Source organism: Canis lupus, chromosome 16, assembly GCF_011100685.1.
Source record: "Canis lupus familiaris isolate Mischka breed German Shepherd chromosome 16, alternate assembly UU_Cfam_GSD_1.0, whole genome shotgun sequence".
NCBI lineage: Eukaryota > Metazoa > Chordata > Mammalia > Carnivora > Canidae > Canis > Canis lupus.
Window position 1 is genome coordinate 938,966 of NC_049237.1, and position 11,192 is coordinate 950,157.

Consider the following 11,192-nt stretch of genomic DNA (forward strand, 5'->3'; position numbering starts at 1 on the left):
TAAAAAATAAATGAGGTAGATAAATTAAAGCTTTCACACCCATGACTTGCCATTCGAACTTCGTAGCCTTCATGCAATACTCAAGAACAATCTTCATACTAACTTGGCATAAGCTGCACCAAGGACATTTTTTTGTACAAAGTAGTATGTGAACCTATAAGAAATATGCCCTTTCCATGAGTTTCTTCAAGAAGGAAAACCCAGGTCTTTGATTGAGTAGGCACTGGCGAACCAAATTAAGTCACCTGAGGGTCCCTGCTTAGGTGTCTAGCCCTCCTGGTGGCTCAGGAAGGAGGCATCTGGAACGCGTCGGGAGTACATTGGCACTCCTGGGGCTCCGAATGAACTCTATTTAAATAAGCAGCAACACACATTGACTCCCTAAGGACTAAACCAGCCCATTTGAGGGTATCCTACCTAAGGTCCCAAGGTTGAAGGAATTTTGTAATTCTACAACCTTAGTTTAAAGAAAAAAAAGTACATTCAGGGAAAAAAAGAAAGGAAGGATGGGTACAGGGATGGGGGGTGTCATGCAAAACAGGTCCCTAAACAACTGCCAGATCTTGTCCACGTACCCGCATACAGTCACCAGGGAAGTACACAACCCCCTCCCCCAATTAGGCTAACAGTTGTCCATTGTAGTTCAGTAAGTTCCAACTTGAAATAGGAGGACAGTCTTTGGAAATAGTTACTCTCAGTTGTACAAAGGTTTTATGTATACAGTTTGTCCCAAGTAACAAAGCTACTTTGCAGGACCCGCTTCTTTCCAAAGTTAAAGAAAAAAATTCTAGTCCGTATATGTTTTAGTATTTTTTGTTCTTTTTCTTTTTCAATTATTTTTTTTTTCTTTTTTCAATTTCTTTTCTCTTTTTTAATTGTTTTCGATTTTATCAAAAAAAAAATTTTTTTTTTTTGCAAAGCAGCATAACAACATCTGATTGTAGGACTTGCCTGAGGTTGTGATCACAACTGTAAACATTTGCACATCATAGGAAAAACAGGAGGAGATGGGTTCTTTTAATAAGGAAAAAAAGTAGAGTTCTAGAGGTTATTCTGCCTGCATTTCTCCCTCGACAAAGAGCTCAGCTGACTGCAATCTATTTTCTTCGAGGAAGTGAGGGAATTGGTGTTTGGGGACGCCGTGGGCAGCACCTGGTTTTTCCACTTCAGCACTGATGGCAGACTGGAGCCATCCATCCTGGAGCTAGTGGTGGTGTCCACAGTGGAGCTGGCTCCAGGGGCACTGGGAGGTAGGCGTCCCCCCACTCTGCACCACAGAGATCTCATTGGTCTTCATGGCCAGACCTCCACTGAGCACGGTGGTGTACTGGTTCCACACGGCAGGGTCCAAGGTCCCCGAAGGGGCCAGGATTCCCTTTGGACACATCTCAGGGGCTCCCTTGCCATCAGCTCCTAACAGAGCCATGGTGCTTGCTGGCCAGCTCCCTCCCAGGCAGCCGAGCCACTGGTCGCCCCGTGTGCCATAGAGCGGACCTGCAAGTTGCCTTTGGTGGTAACAGCTCGCCCACGTAGGTTGCACACGAAAGGCCTGTCTCCAGGTGAGTCCACTCGTGAATTTGAAGAGCGCTCCGAGGAGAAATCCTTCCCACACCCTGTGCGGCCGCGGGGTTTGGCCTGTCGCCGAGTCCGGGCCGCTAGCGGAGGTGACAGGCCTGGGGACGTGGCCGCGGGCCCAACAAGCGCACCAGGGCCTCCGCCTTGACACAGGTTGGCTGGGCTCGGGCACGTGCTGCGGGCAGCTGTCCCGCCTCCCCCGGGCGGCCGTCCTCGCAGTGTCCGCTGTGCCCCAGCGTCGGGGGACCTGGCCTTGACGCTCTGCTGGCTGCCGGCGGGCCGGGGCCTGGAAGGACGCGGGCTGCAGCGCACCTGGACTCCGGCCCGGTCCTCCTGGACCCCGTCACCGAGGACGACGAGTTGTCGGTCAAGCCTCGCTCCACCGAGCCGTTCTGGGCTCTGCCGCCGCAGGACTAGAGGAGCAGGACCCCCTTCCCCGGGCCCAGGGCGGCCGGCAGGGCGACCCCGAGCGTGGGGGATGCGAGTAGGTGCTGGGAAGCCGCCCGGGGACCTTCAGGGAGCAGCTCGAAGCGTCCTGGGGGCCCCGCTCATCCACGTCAATGCTCTGATGACATCATCGTGACAGGTGGCACCCGTGCTGCCGTGTGGCTGACCGTCGGGGCCTCGGGACCCGGGAAGTCACAGGGGATCTGGGGCAGAGGCGTGTGGGGAATCTGGCTGCCCATGTGCATCTGGACGTGCTGCTGCCGCAGGGCCACGTCTGAGAACCTCTTCTGGCAGATGGGGCACGAGTGCCGCGTCTCTATGGACGTGTTGGTCCGGGGAACCCCGAGGTGCATCTTCAGGTTGCCCTTGGTGGACAAGGCCCAACCCCAGATCTTCCCTGGAGCGGCCTCTTCCCGTTGCATTGTGGGGGCCGTAATGCATCTCCAGGGAGCTTTGGCAGCTCAAGACCCGGTGGCAAAAGAGACATTCGTTGGGGTCGGTGGTGGCCTTGTCAATGTTCCCAACCAGCTGCCGTCATTTCAGGGTCTCTGACCCAGCTCGGGGGTCCCACTCCCTTGGAAGCCACCTCCCCTCGGTGAAGTGTGGTTTGCCTCCCCCCTCCAGACAGTAGGGACCCGTCCTCACTTTCCGGGGAAGGCCCGGGCTGCAGGTCATTGGGCAGCGGGCCGCCCAGGAGGTCCTTGGAGTTAGTCCCTGAAGAGAGATTCTGAGGTAGCCCTAGGCCGGGGTCTCTGTTACAAGGACAGGTGGGCTGTCTAAAGAGAGACTCGATTCACCGACGGGGACGGCTGCAGAGAGTGCATAGGAAATGCCATGGCCTGCCGATGCTTTGTCCTGGAACTCGGCAAAGAGCTGGGGGTGGGCCTTCACCTGGGGATGTGGGTGCAAGTGCACTTGAGGTTGCCCTGGGTGGTGAACCGGTGGCCACAGACAGAGCCCACGAAGGGTCTCTCTCCGGTATGGGAGCCGCGGGGATCTGCAGGGAGCTATGGGCCCCCCAAGCCCTGCTACAGTACTTAGGCTCGTGCTTGCAGAGGCCGGCCTGTCTGGGTTTGGCCTGCCCCGGGGACACGTTCGGCGGCTTCCCCTTCCCTTTCCTGGACGGGCCTAACGCCTCGGTGGAGGAAGGGCTCTGGAGGAGCACAGAGCCCGGGGCCGACGTAGCAAAGCACCGGGAAGGCGCGACCTGGCGTTGGCAGCACCCTCGTCCGTCGGGCTCCAGGGCAAGGGCGCACCCCGGGAGCTGCGGGGAAGGGGTGTTCGCCTGATGCCTCACCTGGGCTGGTGTCGGGGTCCGGAGACAGGGCAGGCCCCGCTGCCGGCTTGGGGGCCGCGGAGAGCTGCGGGGCGTGCGGCGGCCCAGGGTCTGGAGGGGGTCCCCCCCCCCAGCGGAGGGCGCGCAGGCCCACGTGCTGCCCGGCTGCGGAGGCCCCGGGAGCCTGATGTGCTGCAGCTGCGGCTGCTGCGGGCGCAGGATCTGCTCCGGCCGCGGGGCTGCTGGCGCCGGGCGCTGCATGGGTCACCCGCACCCTGTGCCCCGCGGGGCTCGCAGTGACCAGGTGGCGGCCGCTTTGCCTTGGGGTAGTAGCTTCCGTCCTGGGGCGCGCTCGGCAGGCGGTCTCGGCCTTCAGGTCCACGACACACTCGGCCCGCTCGTCCTTGAGCCCCCCGGCCGCCGCCCCCTCCCTGGGACCCTCCGCACCCCCGGGCGGCGGCGGCGGCTGAGCGCGCCCCGGGGACTCTGCCCGGCCCGGCCCCTGCCGGGGTCGTGTGCGCACAGCCGGGGCAGGGCGGTTGTCTCTGTCCTAGGAACCCGAGAAGCTGGAGAGCTCTGCACAGCCCTTCTCACAGCTGCGAGTCTCCTCCCCACCAGTCCTGTGTGCAGTGCTTCCGGCCCTGCTGGCTTCACCGCCGCCCGGGGGTCACTGGGCCCGTCCTCCTCCGCGTTGGCGCGCGGGTTCCGCCTGCCTGCGCCCCGACGCGGTGCGAGCATCGCCCCGGGAGGGCCTCGGTTATTTGCCCACTCCGCTGCAAATTCCTGGAGTTCTTTGCTCATATTTTAATAAACAAAACAGGGTAATGGGGAAGGGAGGGAAAATAAAATAAGAAGAAATCAGAGAGGGAGAAAGAAACATAAGCGACTCTTAACTCTAGGAAACAAACTGAGTCTGCTGGAGGGGAGGTGGGTGGGGGGATGGGGTAACTGGGTGATGGGCATCAAGGAGGGCTCGTGATGTAATGAGCATTGGGTGTTACATGCACCTGATGAGTCACTGATCTCTACCCCTGAAATTAATAGTATGCTATATGTTAATAATTGAATTTAAATAAAATTATAAAGAAGAAAGCAAGCAACATGAGATCCACAATGAGCTGCCGCATGCATGTTTAAGTGACTGATTAGTGACTAGTGGGTCTACCTTCAATGTCATACATTCAAGGTCATGAGCTGAAGTAAGGATCATTTTTTACCTTGGAATTTAGGAGCTTTTTACAACCATGTGAATAAATATTCTAGACGTTTAGAAAATTTAATTTGGTTCTGGGAATTTACATGGTTTGTCTGAGTTTACTTCACCCCGATGAAAATAAGCTGCGTACTCTGTAAACATACTGCACCTTCTCTGGATTCTCTTCTTTGAACCCAACTGCCTCAACCTCTAGTATTAACTGTCTTTGGGGCCTACTTAGAGCCTAAACTCCACCAGAATAATATTGTCTTTATGAGGTCCTTTTGAGGATTAAGAGATAGATTACAGGGATCCCTGGGTGGCGCAGCGGTTTAGCGCCTGCCTTTGGCCCAGGGCGCGATCCTGGAGACCCGGGGTCGAATCCCACATCGGGCTCCCGGTGCATGGAGCCTGCTTCTCCCTCTGCCTATGTCTCTGCCTCTAGCTCTCTCTCTCTCCCTCTCTGTAACTATCATAAATAAATAAAAATTTTAAAAAAGAGATAGATTACAGAAAGCAATGCTATGACAAAATCAAAGTATATGTATAAATCAAAAGCATATTCATGCAAAGGGATCACAATGTTTTTTCAACTAATCACTGTGGTGTGACATTTTGAGCACTATGAAGTAAGTCAATAAAGCTCTCGAGTGAAACATCTTGATATTTTATAAAGCTGCATGCTTATTATAAAGCTCACCCTTTGGTTATTACAAAGAAGAGCAAGTATCTATCTTTGACAATATGCTGATGAACACAAAACTTGAACAAGATGTATACATATGTTTTCCAAATTTGAAATTAAACAAAAGGAAAGGGATCCCTGGGTGGCGCAGCGGTTTGGCGCCTGCCCTTGGCCCAGGGCGCGATCCTGGAGACCCGGGATCGAATCCCACCGTCGGGTGCATGGAGCCTGCTTCTCCCTCTGCCTGTGTCTCTGCCTCTCTCTCTCTCTCTCTCTCTTTATTTATCATAAATAAATAAAAATTTAAAAAAATAAAATAAACAAAAGGAAAAAATAAATTGAAAATGTATGAATGCTCAGGTGAGACCTACTAGTATCACCTTTGAAAAGGAATGTACAATTAAAATAGGTTGAATGGGGCTGCCCGGGTGGCTCAGTGGTTTAGCGCTGCCTTCAGCCCAGGGCATGATCCTGGAGACCCGGGATTGAGTCCCACATTGGGTTCCCTGAATGGAGCTTGCTTCTCCCTCTGCCTGTGTCTCTGACCCCCATTTCTCTCTCTCTCTGTCTCTCATAAATAAATAAAATCTTAAAATAAAATAAAATATGTTGAATGATGTCACCTAAAATGCTAGTGTAAGTAACTCCGACACACCATCCCTTCATGAAGGCAATGATCAAGCTGACAAAAACTATTGGAATCAACTTTTTCTGACTTCTAAAAAACACAAAACCTGGGGAAGGGCTTAAAAGAAAAAAAGAAAAAGGTACTGAACTTCAGTAAAACAGTCTTTATGGCATTTTAACTTAACCACCTACCATGCCACACTCCCCAGCTCTGTGGTCACCATGAGGACAGTGGTCTACTTTCCTGGGACAGTGTGCTCATGCCAGCAAGACTGATTATTCTCAGAGAATTGTGGTTGTGTATTCTGACCTCCTTGGGGACTCCAAGAAGCACTGACTCAGGGTCTTTCATTGTTTGAGGCAGTTTCAAACTGCCTCAGAGCTTTTAGGAGCTCCCGGGTGACACTGCCAAGAGCATGTCAGTGAACATACTAGCCACACCTGTCTGGGCAAGGGGCCAACCAGAGAGGCCAGAGGCAGGCAGACCGAAACACCTGGGAAGGATGATGCTGGGGGTTATCAAGGGACGAAGGACACCGAAAATCTGCTGTGTGCCAGGCAATCCAAGGGCCATGCTGATGCCCGTGGCTGGACATATTCTTAGAAAACCCTTGAGAGGACCACATGAGCTTGCCTTCAGCACCAGGGCAACAGCAAGGGAAGGGAAGACAGAGTTAACTCCCTGCCTGCGCCCTGTGGGGCGGAGCGCAGCGCAGGGGCGTCTGCAGTGACTAGCAGAGTGCTTCGTGGTGGCTTGGCTCCCGGCATTTAAGGGGCTCTCTCTCAAATCACAAGGTGGCCGCTGGGCTAACAGAAGAGACTTCAGGGCACTCATAACAAAGACCCTTTACAAAAAGTTGAGAAAAGCATTAAACACGTAACACCATCCACACAAGTTGTAAACAAACAAACAAAACCCAGAAAAGGCAGAAGAGTGCCGTTTCCAAAATTACCACGCTGTGATGTTCAAAGTGTCAATATTCAACGACAGAAGATGGCAGTCACTCAAAGAAAGGAAGTACCGTTCATGGGAGTGGGCAGAGATTGGTAATGAAACTGAGGACCATGCTCCTAAGGAAGTGGCTTTAAAAGAACTATTTCAGTGATGCTTAAGAAATGAAACCTGGGGTGGCTCAGTTGGTAAATTGTCTGACTCTTGATTTTGGCTCAAGTCATGAGATCGAGCCCTCCATGGGCTCCATGCTCAGTGTGGAGCCTGCTTAAGATTCTCTCTTCCTTTTTTCCTTCTCTCCCTCCTAAAAAATGAAACCAGAAAGGATTCATTTTTACCAAATCAAGACTTTCAATACATCGTGATAGATTTTAAAATGCAGTTACAAATTCTGGAGTTGAAAAGTACAATAGTTGAAATGAAAAAACTCTATATAAGAAGAGGGTTCTAGCATTGGATTTGATCAAGAGGAAAACTAATCCATGACCATGAAGACAAATCATTTGAAATGATCAGTCAAGGTTTATGGATGAGCCAAAGATGATCTTTGCACAGCAGACCTCTGTTTATTTTTTCACAGCAGGCAGAGACCTTTAACTCAAAAAACCACTGTTACCAACCTCAAATTTTTACACACTGAATTGATTTAAACATAGCCCAGATTGGTAGAGGTTAAGCCATTTATAGCTTAGCCATATCTTCTGGGCATATCCTGTGAATCACCACCTGACATCTACTAACAGTAGATAAGATAAATCATGAATATTAGTGTCTCCAGGATCCTGTCATCCGTTCATAATTCCCTGGCTCAGAGACTCCATATCTCGATGAGAGACTTCATCTCCCTAAGTAAGCCCTTCTTCAATCCCTCTCCTCTGGGGAGCTTCTTTTCTATCCTAGCTTTCTGGGTGGCGGCCCAATACTGTTGCCACTGAAAGATATCCTGTGAGGGACCTCTCCATTCAATTAAGCTGTCAGCGTGCCATCCAAATAAGTCTTATTGTGTGATTATATAATTATACATTATCAGCCCTATGCTGAAGTCCCTTGATCTCAGTACAACTGCCCGACACACATCCATGGGTCAGTGGAGATAATCCTACCAGAACGGGGCCTCCTCTGAGAAGGGAGTGTGTGCATAAAACTTAGGGGTCCCAGCACTAGCAGAGGCCCCAGGACTGGCCCCTTCCTTCCTGGAGACACCCTGTGCGATTCCTGGCTGAGCCACCAGATGGGTCTCTAATAAAGTGGTTTCCCAGAATTACAGTTCAATACAACTAGAGCTTGGGAGTAGGACATGTATTGCCTTAGTCAGACAATAGAATTGGTTGCTCATCATCCTCACACATGACTTGACAGTGTGTTTCTACCCTAAGTGTACCACAGAATCATCGGAGGAGATTTTTTTTAAATGATGTATCAGTTTCAACCAGGGATGTGCTCATTTATTTGGTCTCTAGCCCATGGTTTTAGGAGTTTGCTAGTTTGGCAAGAGCACAGGTCAGCTCAGGACTCCTTGGAGTATTTCCCCTTGGTGTTTAAGTTCAGTACTGGTTTTGGTTGAGGGAAAACATTTCCAAGCCTTGGGACCACAGCACGGGAATCCCTAGGGAAATCCCCTCTGTGAGAATGTGGCTTTCACTCAGGGGGAAAGTACTTTGCACTAATTATTTAAACAAAACAAAACCGCTTAAGTGATGGCTGATAGGTTTAGGTATCTTATCCTACTGGAGCCCTATTTTCTGGTCTGTGGGGGTGGGGTGGTGAACAGCCACGGTGCTATCTAAGGTGACTGGAGGATGCATAACCCAGGAATTACCTTAATAATACTAGATAGACTGTGGTCACAGAATAAACCCTTTCTCCTACTCTTAGCTCAATTCAGAAGTTTGGAGACAAAATACAAAGAGATTTCTGGAGACGGAGAGATAAAAGCTGCCTTTTATCGGAGAGATAAAACCTGGCACCAGGTTGCTTCCAGTAGCAGAGACATAGCCTGAGGGCGACCAAAATCTTTACTGGATATCTTTGACAGTGCCCGTCTGACCCTGTCTGACCAGGGCCATGACCTTCTGAGAAACCTGGCAAGTGGGGCTGAAGGTCACCATTGTGCCACCACCAGGGCATTAAGGCAGACAGACCATGGTGATGGGAAGTTGGACTAAGTGGAGCTGAGTTGTATGGAAGGGGCCGTTGAAGAAAGGGGAGACTCAGAGTCCTGATGAGTCTCTAACCCACATGCCCGGAAGTACAGACCTGGATCTACAAAGAGAAAACTAGAATACCAACATGTAGCTTCTTTAGCAAGACGTTTTATTTTTCAAATATTTTTCCGTGTTGATCTATAGTAAAAGTTAAACTTGTTAAAAAATTTTACTTTTAATATTACCAGATCATTTCGCATTCCTATATTTTTGCCACATTTTTCATAATCGAAAGGACCAAAGGTTATCCTCTGCATAAGTGCTAAAAAAGTGCTTTATTTTTTTAAAGGTTTTATTTCTAAGTAATCCCCATACCCTAGGTGGGGCTCGAAGCCACAACCCTGAGATCAAGAATCCCATGCACCACCATAGGAGCCAGCCAGGCACCCCAACAGTTAAATCTTATTTATTTTTAATTAATTTATTTTTTGTTGGAGTTCAATTTGCCAACATATAGCATAACACCCAGTGCTCATCCCATCAAGTGCCCCCCTCAGTGCCTGTCACCCCATCGTCCTGTCACCGCCTGCCTACCTCCCCTTCCACCACCCCTTGTTCGTTTCCTGGTTAGGTGTCTCTCATGTTCTGTCTCCCTTTCTGATATTTCCCACTCATTTTCTCTTTCCCCTTTATTTCCTTTCACTATCTTTTTTTTTAATTTATTTTTTATTGGTGTTCAATTTACCAACATACAGAATAACCCCCAGTGCCCGTCACCCATTCACTCCCACCCCCCGCCCTCCTCCCCTTCCACCACTCCTAGTTCATTTCCCAGAGCTAGGAGTCTTTATGTTCTGTCTCCCTTTCTGATATTTCGCACACATTTCTTCTCCCTTCCCTTATATTCCGTTTCACTATTATTTATATTCCCCAAATGAATGAGACCGTATAATGTTTGTCCTTCTCCGATTGACTCACTTCACTCAGCATCATACCCTCCAGTTCCATCCACGTTGAAGCAAATGGTGGGTATTTGTCGTTTCTAATGGCTGAGGAATATTCCATTGTATACATAAACCACAGCTTCTTTATCCATCATCTTTCGATGGACACCGAGGCTCCTTCCACAGTTTGGCTCTTGTGGACATTGCTTGTTTTTTCTCTTGCACATCTGATCAATCACATGGAGTGTTTGCCAAGTGTTGAGCCAGCCTTGCATCCGGGGATAAATGCCACCTGGTCACGGTGAGTAACTTCTCAATGTACCGTTGGATCTATTGGCTCGTATTTTGTGGAGAACGTTTGCATCCGTGTTCATTGGGGACATTGGTCTATCACTCTCCTTTTTGGTGGGGTCTTTGTCTGGTTTTGGAATTAAGGTGATGCTGGCCTCATAGAACGAATTTGGAAGTACTCCATCTCTTTCTATCTTTTGGAACAGCTTTAGTAGAATAGGTATGGTTTCTTCTTTCAACGTTTGGTAGCATTCCCAGGGAAGCCATCTGGCCCTGGACTTTTGTGTCTTGGGAGGATTCTGATGATGACTGCTTCAATTTCCTCCCGGGTTATCGGCCTGCTCCGGTTTTCTATTTCTTCCTGTTCCAGTTTTGGTAGTTTGTGGTTTTCCAGAAATGTGTACGTTTCTTCTAGATTGCCTAATTTATTGGCATATAGCTGCTCATAATATAAATTTTTAAAATCGCTTGTATTTCCTTGGTGTTGGTGGTGATCTCTTTTCTCATTCATGATTTTATTAATTTGAGTCCTTTATGCTTTTTTCTAGAGTCACCAGTAACTTTATAATAGTGCTTCTGTATTGGCTTTCTGACATTGAATTATAATCCAAATTTTGTAACTTTGTGGGAGAGAGGACTGTTTCTGAATCTTTCTTTTGAGGTGAGTTGTTCCTTCTAGTCATTAGGCTCAGTGCAGAGTGGACAAAAACAAGTTATACTGGAAAAAGGAGCAAAAGAGAAAAAAAAGAAGAAACAAAAAATAAAAAGGGGGTGGGGAAACAACAGAAACAAACAGAAAAGAAAAAACAAGGGGAAAAAAAGAAAAAACAAGGGGGAGTATCCTCTGATTCTATATACTGTAAATCCCTCGACTTCCCCTAGAACTTTCCAGTGCTGCTTGGTCAATAACTTGCTTTTCCCCTGTCCTTCCAGCTGGTCTTCTGGGGGAGGGGGCTGCTGTGCTGATTCTCAGGTGTGTGCTCCTGGGGGAGCTGCCCTCCCCCCTGCCATGTGCCCGACTCAGTGGGAGCTGTTTATCCTATGAGGCCCCTGCTC

General features: G+C 49.5%; 1 pseudogene; it reads right to left on the bottom strand.

The window, feature by feature from the left end:
- Positions 1-1,048: 1,048 nt before the first annotated feature.
- On the bottom strand, positions 1,049-4,036 carry LOC607718 (annotated as a pseudogene).
- Positions 4,037-11,192: the final 7,156 nt, after the last annotated feature.